Here is a 16,003-nt window from a genome sequence, read left to right as displayed (position 1 = left end):
TTTTTCCTACAAGTTTAAAGAGTTTGAAATATTTCTTCAGGAAGATTTCCTATCATTGTTTTGTTGGGTTTTTTTGTCTTGTGTCTTTTTATGTGGAGTAGGTTATAAAGTAATGTGAGAAAAGGTTATTGCTCTGCTCTAAGGGTTTTAGAAATTCCATTCTGATGTGCCGTATCTGGGAGAAATTTTAATTACATCTGGTCTTGAAGGTCCTATGTATTGTCTTATTCAGACTTCCCCTGAAACCATAGCACTCGCTGCCCCATGTAGTTTATACTTCAGAATAAGGGATACTTTAGTTTTTACTGCTGCAGAGGACCGTAATGTGAATTTTTAACGGGACTTACTCACTGTCTCCCTTTTCTTACTTGGGTATAGCAACAGTTTTGGGGAAAAAAGAGAAGGTGACAGGAGTAAAAACAAATTCAGAAAGAAAATAGCCATCAATCAAGTAATATCTGCAACTATCTCCTAAGGGTAAAACTGGTGTGGTTCTGTTATATCTCATTTCAGTAAGGAGTGGCATAAAAAGGGGCTAAAAAGAGCCTAGAAGACGTGAGAGAGGAGAGAGAGAGAGGGAGAGGGGGGGAGAGAGAGAGAGAGATTTAATCAGACTGACTGACAAAGTTAATATATATTCTCTATGAAAGAGGAGTCTCCAGGGTCATGGTTTCAGTGTTGAACAAGAACTCCAGAAAGTTTAGAGAGCTGGATTGAGTCAGAATTGATTTTTCTCTGTTTACTACATTCCCCAGGTGAAAAGTTAATGAACCAAGGCTAAAGCATAAAAAAGGGATAGGTTACTTGGAGGGCTGTGATAAAAATATCATCCAGGTAGATCAGGGATGAACTTTCATGCTCCAGAAACTAACCACAAAAAGGAGGAAGGAAAAATGTACTGACAAAGCAGAGCATGGTCTGTGATGATATGCTGTTCCAACCAGAAAATACATGGTAATCTCAACAGTGTAAGCGCATACAGATACCTCTTTACCTGTAGATAAGCAGATATTTGACTGCAGCCTTTTGACAGGTCCATGAAGCCTGAGGTAAAGAGTTTACTATCAGAACTACAATTTCTAGGGAGAAATGCCAGAAGTCAGAAGCCTGGATTGTTAATTAGGACTGAAAGAGAGAGACTCACTAGCCCTATGAAATCTACCTCACTAGTATGATATAATGCTTTCCTCCCATCACTGCCTCTTCTTACCCAGCCCTGACAGACACTGCGTGAAAAGACGTGTGTTCGTTGGTCCCAGCATTTCATATTTGTTCTTCTCAATACCAGCAGGGACCCTGCTTTGCATCCTGTTTATGGAGCCTTTCTTGTTCCTGTTCCAGCAAAGAAAATGGAGCAAAACCAGCTGATTCCTTTTACCGTCCTCCCCTTTCATCACAAAAAGTCCAGAGCAACAATTTATCTCAGACTTTTTTGGATCCAGGAAGAGTGAAAAAATCAGTGCTACTTGATGAAACCTGAAAGAGGTCATTTTGGATGCTGGAGATAAACACTGAAAAAGTTGCTGACAAGGGATGGCAAAGATTTTTCTAAGCTTCATTTGTCTTTTACAGATTTGTACTAGGTATTGATGAATGCTTTGTTGGAAAATTTTTTCATAAGCAGAGTCAAAACTAGAGAACATGAACAGCACAAGCTCTGCCCCAGATCACATTGAGTTATACTAGTGGATTAAGTGATTAAAACAAGACACAGGCTCTATAGCCTGGTGGTTAAGACATTCATGCATGATATTAAACTCAATAAACCTTACCCTCAGATTACTGAGAATTTAGTGCAGGGTATTAAGTTTTTAGTGTGGTTTTGACCACGATCTGTCTATCTGTCTCACCTTTTTCCAAAAAAACTTCACAAGATTCCCTTCCACAATTAGGCTTAACTGAAAACTATTTCTTCTCAAAAATCTCAAAATCATGCTTTGGATTAAAAAGTTATTTCCCTTTGAGTTTTAGATTCCCTTTGAATTTAGAGAAAAAGTGCTCTGCGAACATTTTTACTTCAAACAATGACAGGAGAGAGAGGGTAATTAAGGTAAATCTTAGGTATTTCCTTGTTACCTCTGTTACTCATATTCTTTTGACTTGTCACTGTCTATTGCAGTCCTCTTAAAATGACTTTAAGATACCCATAAATACTTTGGGGATTGGTTACAGGAAAAATTATGAAGTTTCTCAGAATAGACTAGAAGAATATGAAGAAGCGACAGGCCTCTAATGCTGGTATCTATGTCCATGTGAAATACATCACGTAAGCAAAGTGAATCTATTAACAGTATTCACTCCGCTCTCATAAGACCCCACCTGGAGTATTGCATTCAGCTCTGGGGCCCCCAACATAAGAAGGGCATGAAGCTCTTGGAGTGAGTCCAGAGGAGGGTCACAAAGATGATCTGAGGGTTGGAGCACCTCTCCTGTGAAGACAGGCTGAGAGAGTTGGGCTTGTTCAGCCTGGAGAAGAGAAGGCTCCGGGGAGACTTTAGAGCAGCCTTCCAGTACCTAAAGGGGGCCTACAAGAAATCTGGAGAGGGACTGTTTATCAGGGAGTGTAGTGACAGGACAAGGGGTGATGGGTTTAAGCTGAAGGAGGGTCAATTTAGATTAGATGTTAGAAAGAAATTCTTTATTGTGAGGGTGGTGAGGCACTGGCACAGGTTGCCCAGAGAAGCTGTGGATGCCCCATCCCTGGCAGTGTTCAAGGCCAGGTTGGATGAGGCTTTGGGCAACGTGGTCTAGTGGAGGGTGTCCCTGCCCATGGCAGCAGGGGGGTTGGAACTAGATGATCTTTAAGGTCCCTTCCAACCCAAATAATTCTATGATTCTATGATTTTCTTAAAGCAAGAAGACAGGTAGGCAAGAGATTGAAGGGGATCAAGCAGAAGTTCTGCACTGAAGATGGACAGAGGAGCTAAGAGATAGTGGTGTCTTCCTTTAATATATTTCTTTTTTTCATATGTGAAAAAATACTCTTTTCTTCTTTATAATGTCACAGGACATATTCAGGGAACAGTCAAATACTTGAATGCTGGTGAAGCATTAAGTAGTTAGTGCTATTTAACCCCTTTGGATTTAGTCAACAGGAGGGTAGGAATTTTGAAAATAGTTTGGAAATTAGAAGTCCAATGTAGGACTTCAAAAGTACATTGTAAGATGTCATCAAATATTAAATTTGCCAGTGTCTCTGAGCTCTCAGACTACAGAGCAATGGCAAAAGCAGTCAGCTAGAGCCAGCCACATACTTCAGGATTCTTGACCTTTGATGGAAAGCAGATAAAAACTAGACCCACAGAAAACATTCTTCCCTCAAAGACGACTACACAGGATTCCCATCCATTGATCTTTTTTTTTATTTCATTTTATTCTATTTTTTCACTTCACTAAAAGTGATTTCAGCAAAATGACCCACAAAGGCTTACAATGGAAACCTCACCTGCCAATAGATACATTTTACCAGGCAAAAGACGTGCAACACACAGGATACTCACAGGAGTTAAAGTAACCAACCATAATTTTTTAAAATAATTTTAAGTCTCTATTGTGACAGTTTGTTTTATGATGTCATGCCTGGGCAATTACAGAGCCATAATTGCATAGCTATGACTCATTGCAAACCAATCAGTGCAGTCAGTTTCCTAATGCTATTTTCTACTATAACATTGTTATTGTAAAGGCAGGAATTCTTTAATCATCAAATTGAATGACTGCCAAGAGCTCATTTTATTGACCATTAAACATGCTTCTGTTTAGAAGAAATGTTACAACATCACTGTTTCCAATAGTGGATTTTTCTGCAGTGGTTTTTCATAGGACAATCTGCAACCAAACGATAGGTCAAAAAAATGTTTATCATCTGCAAATTTACAGGACATTCACAAATGCAGGTCCTAACCCAAACCGTATTAAAGTCTCTTCTAAAGTTTACTTTTTGGCTTTTTTAAAGTATTGTATCAAACCCCATTCAAGGAAACAACAAAACATATATTTTAATTGACAAACACTGAAATTTTTCAAAGATGACTGGTCCAAAAAATAAAACTAATATCTGCACCTGAACACCACCACCGCATGTCTTTTGATATTTGGCAACTCTTGGCAATTCAAATGTAATTTTTAGTAAGGCTACAGTTTTAGAAAATTAAATGGAAACTGGTAAATGCACTGCTGAATTGTGGGAACATTTATAATGACAATATTACAGTTTCCTCTCACTGTCAAAGGATTCCATGGGAGGCACAGCATGATGTTGCTTTATTCAGAGAATAATTTTCCACCTGCTGGAAAGAGGTATCTTGTTGGCAGATACATCAATGATCTGAAAATTGAGATGAAATGAAAATATATATACAGCCATATTCACTTTAGTGGCAGAACGATGGGTTGATTCCCAATTTTTGGAAAACCTGTACAAAACCTTATGCCAGTACCTAAATATTTCTACAGCTGCAATTTCTGAGAACACTTGCAGCCTCATTCAGCAAAAAATCACCCTATTTACAAAAATACATTATCTTTGGACAGTAAAACCATGAAAAAAACATGCAATTATGTTACCTTTTATCTTTAAACACACAGCAAGTCTAGAGTCTATAGGAATAATCTCACTGCATTGACCTGCCAGTACCAACTAATGATTTCCTACTGTTTTCTCTTTTTCTTGTTCAGTTTACCAAGAAAAGTGTTCAGAGAGTAAAACTAAAATAAAGCCTTTTTCTAAGGTAGTAAAAAAAAAATTGAATACTCCTTTGTAGCTCCATAAACATCAGTAGAATCATTATGATATTTGTCACTAAATAACCAATTCAATCAATGATAAAGAAAGGGGAAACAGTGCAGTCTAGTAATGTACTTAAAAAAAGGATGTGCTTATACAACAAAACAAATCTGATTATGTGAGTCTGTAAATAAGCAGAGGTTTTGTTCTCTACCAGTTAGCAAGTTGAGATATCCTTTTAACTGCCATGAAAAGTAAAATAGGTATTATTAGCAATAAGGAAAAACAAGAGGTACCAAGAAAAAAGAAAACAGCATATACATGCTGGAAAAGAAGGGAGAGAAGGGAGTAAGACATGGCAAAAGAAGAATGTGTCTGTGGTATAATGTACTGACAAATGCATCCACGTTTCAGTGCAGGCATGTCACACAGTGACAAACAGAAACAAATCCAGAATTTTCCAGTGGTAAACCAGTCTTTTGGAATGAAAGTATCAAAAGGCAAACTGACTTGGCCAATTCATGTTGCAGGTTAGGTATTACCTGGTAAAAGAACTAATATTTATGGACCAACAATTCACTGCTGAAGTCATTAGATGATGCGAAAGTGGGGGTTTTTTTATTCATTTGCTCTTCAGTGAATGCAGCAGGACACAGGCACCTCCATGGAACAGTCCCTGGTGCTTTAGACCATTTCTCTTTCTTATTTCCCTTATCCAGGAAGGCATAAAGGGAACAATGATTTGGATCTCAGTAGATAAGCCAGTACTGTCTTCTAAACCATCTTGAGGTTGTCCTCAAAGCCAAAACCAAAGTCTGTTTAGAAATGAACGCAAAAGGATTCAGCTCACCTATCTGAGCACACCCAGTGCCTTAGTATCCCAGTGCTTCATATCCTAGCAGACAACCATCAGTAGACTGCCTGAATGCAGATGAAGAGCTTGGTCTTTGCTATTAGTCATAGGTTACCCAGAGCATTTAAAGAATCCATTCATGCCAGTTCAATTGTATTTTGAAATATGACGTCCAATTTCCTGTAATTTCACCTATGTGAATTTGGGAAAACACACTTCCAGATAAAGCTATATGTAAAAGCAATTGTGTCACATCACAGGCTGTACCACAGGTATCCAGGGTGCATAAATAAAACTGTTGCAATGCTGATGTGATCATGTTCTCTCCTTGCCTTGTAAGCCCAGAGAGAGCTGTCAGTTGCACACAAAGAAAACTGCAGATATCTACTGAAACATCCAAAGTAAAATCTTCTCAAATGCAGAAAGAATATTGTCACACTAGTGAGCAGACCAGAAGCTGAATGAACAGCATGGACAATCATTATACACCTCTACTTCTTGCAGCATTTGTCAATGCTAACCTTTCATGAAAGACATCGATAAAGTAACTGGATATTGCCCATATTCCTCAGAAGAAATTTTCTTTATTAGCACAAAACCAACCTGAAATATAAAATATGGCAGTGAGATGAGTTTGTGAGAGACTTATCTTAAAGAAGGAATCAATCCTTGCTCTGCTGAAAGAGTTGAATAAGGATGTTGTTTACTGCTTTGCTAGCTGCTATTGCAGTTGTGACAGTTTGTCTGAAGGTTGTATTATAAGCGATAATTCAGCAGAAGGAAAGAGAATGATAGCCTAGTGCTGGACAGTCAACTACTGAGGCAAAATTAAATGGATGAGGGACAAGAAGTCAGAGATGTCAGCATCCAAGCAACCCTAGCCACAGAAACCAGAGAGCAGCAGATTGTAGCAAAAAGGTTACCTTTTTCCTCTCCCTTTAAAAGATAGTCCTCAGAAAAGAAAACAGCCATGACTACTGTCAGGAGCCTGAGTGCACCCATGGGCACCTCACCCTGACTGGCCCCACTGGGACTCCCAGGCAGACCCTCTCAGCCCATGGCCTGATCCATTCAGGCTTGGATCAGAGCACCCACACCTGCCCTGAGATGTGTTCCCTGATGTTCCTGACTTCCTCCTTGGGCTTCTGGCTTGATCTTGGTCCAGACTTGTCACCTATCATTTGCTTGACGATCACAGGATTGTAGATGGACCTTGACCCTGCCTGCACCTTGACTTGGGTCTTGTAGGCGAGGGCCCTGCCTATGTTGGGGGTCACTCTCAGCTCCCAGCTCAGGCCTCCTCATGGGGCTGTCCCACTCTTACTGCTCCTGGTATCTGCTGAGGCAGGAAAGGATGCAAGGAGAGTAAGTCCCATCTTCTCTTTTCCCCTCCCACTGAAAAATCCCTTGGTGCAGTATCTGTGTGTATATGTACACTAGAGCAGGTACATGGCGGAACATGTTTGTGTATAAAGTACTGTATGCTAGAGTTTGTGGTGGAGAACAGCCAGGGGAAACCAGAACTACATCTGGAAACAATGATGGAGTACGCATGGGGACCTTAGGACACCATGAATGCAACACAGAAAACTTCAGATCTTGAAGGCAGTGCCTGACACAAAGGTAGGAAGAAACCAGTTACTAGGTGCCTTTAAAAGAAGGAAAAAGCAACAGGATATAGGAGAAACTGCCCTAAAATCATAACAAATCTTATTTTATAAATGAGCACTTTCAAGGGGAAAAAAAAAAACCAAACAAAAAACAAACAAACACGATTAATGGGGCAGAAGGAAGACTGCAGAGTAACACTCCAGACTGACTCCAACAGCAAGGAAAAGCTGGGCCATGTGGCTGAAGACTGCATGCTTAGCACTAACAGATCCATACACAGAGCAAATCCAGGAAGGAAAGTTACGAAAATTATGTGCATGCTTGTAAAGAGGGGTCTGAAAAAGATTCAGAAATACACTAGTCAAACATCAAAATGGGTAAACATTGTCACTCTGTTCCCATCAGTACTAATTAAGGCTGGCAATATCAAACAAGACAAAATGCTTCCTACAATATTCAAGTCCCTTGGAAAGACAGTTTCCAACACCTGTTGTCCTCCCAGAGGGGCTGGTTACTTTTTCAACTAATGACATCCAACTATCACATGATATCCTTAAGTAAATGAAGTGTGGTTGTCTTTATTTACTTCACCTAGATCTTTTATGAATATTTTATTTTACTTTAAGGTCTTGTACAATCTTAAAATTATATACTCTATTTTGGACATTCAGATAAACATTTTGGGAAGTTGTTAGACTCACTTTAAATTCATGGATATCTAACGATAAGTGTGTAACCTCGAGAGACTTGTCAACAACAAATCAAAATACAAATCTACACAAATACATGGTGACCCAGAGCACCCACAGGTTTCCTACTACAGGAATTGCATGGTGTAGTTTCGAAAGCTTTCACAGGAACGACAGGGGAAACAAATCTGTTAATGATCAGTAACAAACAAGAAAAGTTCTATATCATCTGGAAATTAACCTGAAATTTTGAAGGAGTTTGTGACAACATTACCAGAAAATAAATATATTCCTCTTACATTCCTCATTGAATTTTTTCTAATCTCTAGCTATAAAATCTTAAAAATGAACAAAAATTTGCATCATAATATAGGAGATCCACAATTACTAAGTTGTTCATTTAGTTTTCCTAATTATAGGCAACCACTTCAAGACATAGTCTTAGGATTTTTAATAAAACCTACAGGCTGTTTAAAAAAATACTGCAAACCTTCATCTGGTCATGGTTGCCTAGTTATGCAAAGACAAATGGGTACCTAAAGCCGCACACGAGCTGGAAGAGCAGTATCCAGACATTCAATTTTAACATGAAAATACTGTTTTACTTGTATTTCAGGATAGGCCAGATCCAAACCATAAATGCAGCCTTTTTGAATGCCTGCAAAGCAATGTTTAGAAAGCCAGTGAGTTCTGCTCTTTCATATCCACAAAGTAAAGTTGGACTTCCTCTTTGCTAGTAATGTCAGTTGTTGCCATCTCATTCCTCCACTGTACCTTCTGCACAGATTCTGTGCCAAGACTTGGGAGAAGCTTTACTTCTGTGTTATCCCGTTATAAAGTTTCAGACTTCACCAATCACCCAAAGGCTGTTTTCTCCCTAACCTGTTATTATGCAGCCAGGACAGCCTGTTGGGGTGTTTTTCAGCAGGGCAAGCGATATCTCTGCCTGTCTGAAAAGCAGTCATTAAAAATAGTCCTTACATCTGTGTCTGCTGTTTGTATCTGGTAATCAGAAGTCATTAGTAATGGCTCTTGTATAAAGCTGGAGAAATAACCAACACTTTCCTCTTACGCAGAAGGGAGAAAAACTAGGAAAAATACCTAAAGTTCCCTTGCATTTCAATTACATCAATTCATTAGATAAAACTCAGACAATTTACATTGTAAACCATTAGTATATATAACAGAGGTTTCGACACAGATTTTTATTATATTCACTTTGCTTATAGAGTAGCAATATATTTACAGATCTCTTTTTCATCTTCATTTTCTTTTAAAAAAGCTCAGTAAACAGGTACATCATCTTCAAAGTCCCAACAAAAATGAATGCAGTAACTCACATCATATTAAAAACATCTTAAAAAAACCAGAGTATGTATACATATGAATTAGGAAAGATCAAGATGAAACATGGCAGGAGAAGAGAAATACTACCCTGAGAGTAGAGGCCCCTATTATGTTCTTCACAGAGTAGATCAATGCATTTTTGATGCAAACACAATGCTTAGTTACAAAGGCATAAGTCCTGCAATTGACTTTGCATAGACAGATTCAGCTGCCCTCTTGAAGCCTCATTGACTTCAATTGACTCCCACGTGGAGTCAGTTGCAGAATCAGAGACTCTGGTAATGACCATGCGATAAGGGCCTGAGTCCTTGTCCATTAAACTCAGTGTGAGATTTTTCAGTTGACTTAGTGGATTTCAAATCTGAGTCTAAATGCAGATAAATAAGAAGGCATAAGTAGTTTGAATGCATTTCTGAATTAAAAGACTTTCTTTCAGCCATTGCATATAAACGTTAAACTCAGCAGCATACATCCTTTAAAAATCCATTCATCTCTGTTATGGGAAAGTAAATAAAAAGGAATGTAAGGAAAGCTTACATCCCAACTGCTTGAATTAACCTAAAAAAGGGGTAAGGTTTTATTTTTTCCTGAATTTTCACAACATTAAAGCTCTTCTCTTCTACTACTGTGGTCATGTGCAGTGCATTTCACCTTAAAAAGGTCCACTCATTTTCATTGATAGTTTTGTACATTTACAGTATAACTCAATGTTAATTAAAGTCAGTCAATGCAACTGAAACAATTATAGGCTCTCTTTTAGATTTAAATGTTCCACCACCGAACAGTTACAATTAAGTGCAATTAAATTTTCTGTTTACATAGGCTACATTTCTTGAAACTATCATTTTTATAGCTTTACAGTGGGAGGGAAAAATCCAGCATAGCCCCCAAATTTCCTCACATATTTTCATCCTATGGCACTTTCACAGTAAGAAACACCGATGACAAGGCTTTCTTTGATAAGAGCTAAGAGTCTTTCTCTGCATTTCTTATCTTGTAGGCATTGAGATCTGGGTCTCAGAAGACTTACCCATTTCAAAAGCTTATTAACACTAATTCTTTCCTTTAAGTAAGCAAAACAGATAGATTTTTAAAAGCTAGGAACAATAACAGATAAAAAACATATGGTAAATATTTGTTTCTTGTGTTATTCTAAATTCATTTTTCATTTTCGTGTTGTAAATTGCCTAATTTTTAACACACTTGAGGCAAGATCATTACCTTTACCTACACTTGCTCCATGCAATAAATGCAAAACATACATTTATAAATAAAAGATAATACAGTAAATGTGGAATAGTCATACTGACTATTTTTAGATTACGGCATTCCAGAAGTCTTACTGCCTCTTTTACCACTCACACTGCTGTAAAACAGAAGTAATGACATCTGTCTTTGGTAGATAGACCATAATATAAAATTAATGCATCTATATACTAGCAGGCACCTTTAAAATAGTATTTGAAGGCATCATTTATAGTATTCAATGGCTGGAGATGAAGTACTGCCATTTGTACAAGCAATGTAACTGGCCCTGCCTGATAGAGAAATTGTTTCTCTTAATTTTGCTAGTCTAATTGTAGTTAAATTTTTCAGGCTATACATCTACCCATGCTAACTATTTTGGGAGATGCTCCAGAACCAGATTTTGTTTGAATATTAAGATGGGTGTTGAGTTATTTTTCATTAAATACAGGTAACTGTTCTTTTCCCAGCTTTAGATGACCTGATGACGAGGAGAATTTTAAAAAATGTGATTTTGTTTAAATATCTGTTAAGAGCTTTTATGCCATACCCTGGTAAATCCATGCAGATCTGGTCAGTTCTTATGTTTGTGGTAAATTGCAGTTTTACATGTGCTTAGTGGAGGTGTTTTCAATTTTAACAGCTATACACCTCTGAGGAAGTTATTCTCCCTTAACTTTAGCAAGTCACTGGTGGTGTTGAGATTTTATGTGCCTTACACTCACAGAGCAACCGGCCAGACCTCCTGAAGCAAGGAGCTGCTGGCGTTCAACCAGATGTTGTCTGCAATAGCTGCTGTCAGCTGCACAGGGCTGGTGCAAGACCAGCAGCCAGGAGAGAGCTGGGAGCCTTTTTTCCTCCAAGCTAGAAGTATTTCTCCTAGTAGGACCCAAACCAGAAAAAAAATAGGAGGAATCATAGAGCAGGAAAAGCAAATTGGTCCAAAAGGCTTTGCAGAACCAAAGCCGACACACAGCAACAGGGGGCTCTGGTTGGCACAGGACACCAAGATCACACAAGGATACAGACCCCAGAGGGAAAGCTTAGCCAAGCTGGGTGAGAATGAGGGAAGGAGGAGACCAAAACAAGAACACATGTGCATCCCCAGGGAAGATTTATCCCATGCAATGACATAGCAACTCTTGTAGAAAAAAGTTATGAAATAGGTAAAAACTGTCTTTTTATGAATCTGGATCTGAAGCACCTAATCCAGATTGATCTTGAGGTTACTAAACCCATCCAGGCAGAGGAAGACCAAATTAATGATGCATAGGCCCCCTGGATTCCAATAGTTCCTAACATTTAAATTCTTGACTTTGCAACTTGAATAATGCTTAATGCTGCAGTTCTTTATGCTGCATTTGTAATGCACCATCGTTGTGAAGTTTGAATGCATTAGCCAGATTAAAATGAACAGTTATTGTCAGTGGCACAAATCAAACTTCTCCAACTACTAATCTCAAATGGAACAGACACAGACCAGCCTTCCTAAGCCCTCCTTCATGTTTTGCAGTGGAAGGCATTATTTGTTTGCTGCCTTTATTACATACAATATACTCTTGGAGAGGCAGGTTGCAAATATATGTTCTATATCAACCACATGAAAAATGTTTGCCCTGTATTTTCGCTAGCAATTGAACTCTCTGGAGGATAAGAGCTATGAGATCAAAGCAAACAGAAAGAAGTCGTAAAAACGGTGCCACACATCAACACCCTGGTAATGCACAGAAGTTGTCAAAGCTGGATGCGACTGCAATGTCAATAGGGTGAAAGGAAGCTGAGGGGTGGCACAGCTGGTACGCACAATTCAAAATATGCTTCATAGAGTCAGGGCTAGTGAAGGTTATTTCTTCGCGCCCCTTTCATATAAATCTGCCTTGTTCTTCTGCTTCTGTCTCTGAGAATAGGACAAAGGAACTCAGTGGGCTCCCCTAGACTTGGGTAAAAAGGTACTGCTTAGAAATGCAGTAAGGAAAAATAAAAAGGGTTTTGCCAACAACTCTAAAACTCCAAGCTGGGCTGAGAAAACTAGAAATGCATTATCTGGAAAAGGTGAGACATCTTATATTTTACCAAGAAAGTAAGGACATATTTTTGGCTTGGAGTCGTAAAATATGTTAATTGTGATGCTTTTGCTAACCATTTGAAAGTTTAATTTTAAAAGGTACATATAAAGATGTAGATAAAGATATAAATATACAGATAGCTAAATGTAAGCTGTTCTAGATGAAATTGGAGTGGAATAAAAACTAGTGTATGACTGTAGAGGACTTTTAGAGACACTTTTCATGAAATATTTGTTCTGTGTACTAATGGACACCTGTAGTCCACCTCCAATGCTATCAGCTTTGGCCATTTATCAGCATCCAGACTAAACAATCAACAAAATAACCAAGGAAAATTGCCATGAATATCAAGGCATTATTACCAGAGTCAGAGGGAGTGTTCGTCCATTTTGTTAAGGATTCTGCATTCATATTTTGAGGGCAGCTCTATTTAAACAACTGCACTTAAAAAATCTATCTAGGGAGCTATATTATTTTTTTGAAAATAAACGTGAGAAGTTACAAGTAAAATTGCAACTTTGATGAACTTTTAGTGGGTTGCAAAATATATACATATTTTCTGAATCCGATATCTCTATACTTGTTTTCTTCCTAACCATACAACTACTTCAAGACAGTAGTGTTAGTGCTTCTACTGAAAAAGTAGACTTATTACTACACTAAAAATAAGGATACTTTCAGGGTTATATAATTTCTGCCTTTATTCCCTCTTTAAGAACAACCAAAAATGTCAAGTATCAGCTAACCTATTCTCATCCATTAGCTCTCGGAGTTCAGAGTAGAATGGACTTCAAGAAAGGACAGTTAGGAAATGGGTATTGACAAAGTGCAATTTTAGCCTAGTATAGCTAATCTCTTTAGGCTCTGTCTATAGTCAGTGGAGTAAGATAGTTTCCTATAGAGGATGATTCAGAACAGAAACCTAATTTAGCTCTTCTGACTCACCCTCCTCAGAATGAATCAGCAGGCACTCTTGACCAACATTATGCCTGAAAAATTGAAAATACCTTTCCTCTACCTGAGCACATATGACGCACTGTTCCCAATCAGAAGGAAATTTATATTCTCTACAGTACTTACTGTAACCCATTTAAGATCATGTTTTCCTCTGGAAATCACTAGAAAGAAAAAAAGATCAAGAAATGAACAGAAGAACAAGACAAAACATAACACAGTTAAATAGCTGGTCAAAGCAGTCTAAGTCTTTATGGCCACAGCTGATATAGGAAAAATGTGATCAAGTATAAACTTGTTCCAATTGATTTATCTCTTTAAGTTATAGGCTCTATTGAATATGAACAGGTAACATCCTTAACCAACTGTACTCTTTTGGGGGTAAAAGTCGTGATTTCCTTTGTGAACTTGGGCAGTGCTTGATATGCCATAAGCTTGGCTGGAAGATGAAGCTAGTTCAGAACGTTAATTTCAAGTGGAAAAAAATCAGTCGTATACAACAGCTTGGCAGAAGCAAAGGTGACAGATAAAAAAATACCCACAGGTATCCACTTTCCTTACCATCATGTTCATACTTATTTTTTTTCCAGCAGGAGGAAGGGAAAGACATATTCTTGAAGTATATGAAAAGGCAAGAGTTACCAAGGATGATATTACACATTTTTAGGCTTTAATGATTCACAGTTATATCAACCAACTATGAAAACTGCATGTTAATTAGAACTGGTGACCTTGGGAAAACTCAAGTGAGTAGGCAGATTTCTCTGAAAGAAAGAAAATATCCTCCAAGTTGACTAGAGTTGTAACACCAGGAAACAAACTTATTTGAGAACTCACTTTTGCAGTTTTTCAAATATATTTCAGTATATATTTGAAAGGGCAATCCCCTTTAAAGATCCATAAAGATTCACAGCATTCATAAAATGTATAAACATTCTTATTTCACAGAATTTTATTTTCTTAACTTTTAGAGTAGGTGTTAACATTTATAGAAAACATTTCCATCAGAATTATTTTATCTAATCTGCAAAGAGTGCCGCAGGTCTGTTCACACAACAGCATTACAAATACTGATCTTAAGGAACATTTTACAAAAGCATTTGACAATTAACTGTAGTCCCATTTGCCCAAATGACTGAGATTATGAACAAGTCTATGTACTTTACACCTACAGAGTAGTAGTAATATTCTGTTATGTTCAGTATATCTGAACTAGCTTTAAAGCAGCTTGGTTGGTGCTCTCTGGCTAGAAATAGACTGAAGGTAGATAATACTTACAAATATCTGCTTTGCACTTTAGCAGCATAAGTATAATTCACTGGCAGCAGCAACTGCAAGCTAGACATACTTGGATTAAGCACCCACTGGAAAGGGGGCATAGTTATTTCAGCATTTTTTAAAATGCTACTTTGTCTATTTCAAATATGTTCTTTAACACGCAGCAGTCATTGCAAGTCATTTCAACACACATTTGTACATGCATTAGCCACCTGTTATGGGTCCTCTGCTCTTTTCTCTGCTCTGTTCTCTGACACTGTCACAACATCATCCTCCAGGCAATGTGCTCAGCATGAAACATGAGTGATACCTTTTGGTTTTATCTTATGGGGAGAGGGGAAGCACTGTAGCTCTGCATTGCTGCATCATAACATTTGTATATATGCCTCATAGCATCTCATCAGGTGATGACATTGCATTTTTGCATCATGTAGTCACACTCTGATGCACATCATCACACCATGATGCTGCATTTCAATGCAAATTCACCTCAGGAGGCCTGAAATAAAACGGTGGTGTTTCTAGATGTCCCTAAGCCTAGGAAATTGAAAAACTTGATATAGAGCTTTACAAATTGGGACTGCACTGCAAGTATTACTGAGTTCATTGATCTCATAACCAATGTTACTTTATACAGTGAACAATTCAGCCAACAGCAGTGTATGGGAGTTTGCTATTAGTTTAGGGAACAATATTTTGTTTGCTTGCTTGCTTTTGGCTCACTAGCTGTCATAGGCCTAACAAAATAAACCAGACTATTGAGTAAACAGCAGTCAGCCTAAACACTTTGAATGACTTCTTTACCACAGATGCATTATCTAGCTAATAGTTTAAGCTTTGTTCCTACTTTAATGTGAGTCTAGGCATAAAATCATGGTGGAGGTTTATTCCAAGTGTTTTGTGTGGTTGAATTGAATCCTCATCAATATATGTTTGTTTCTACCAGGTTATCTTCACAGAGGTGTTTGTTACAGATGATGCCCAATGGTGACAAACAGAGACGGAGCATCTCTGCATTATAAGACAGACGAGATTCCAAAGACCCTGGAAATGCATTAACAAAACCCAGTATAGGATCTAGCCATGTGTTATGAGAAGCTGAAGGAAAGCTACCTCCACACTCACTGTATAGGATTTCCTTAAATGGCCTTATTAAACTATTTTTCACACCAGATTTGCACAAGGAGAGGAGATGGGGAGACCTTCACAGAGACCCTGGACAGTTCATGGAAGG

Source organism: Grus americana, chromosome 3, assembly GCF_028858705.1.
Source record: "Grus americana isolate bGruAme1 chromosome 3, bGruAme1.mat, whole genome shotgun sequence".
Taxonomy (NCBI): Eukaryota; Metazoa; Chordata; class Aves; order Gruiformes; family Gruidae; genus Grus; species Grus americana.
The sequence above is the reverse complement of the archived record's forward strand: the minus strand, read 5'-3'. Positions refer to the sequence as shown.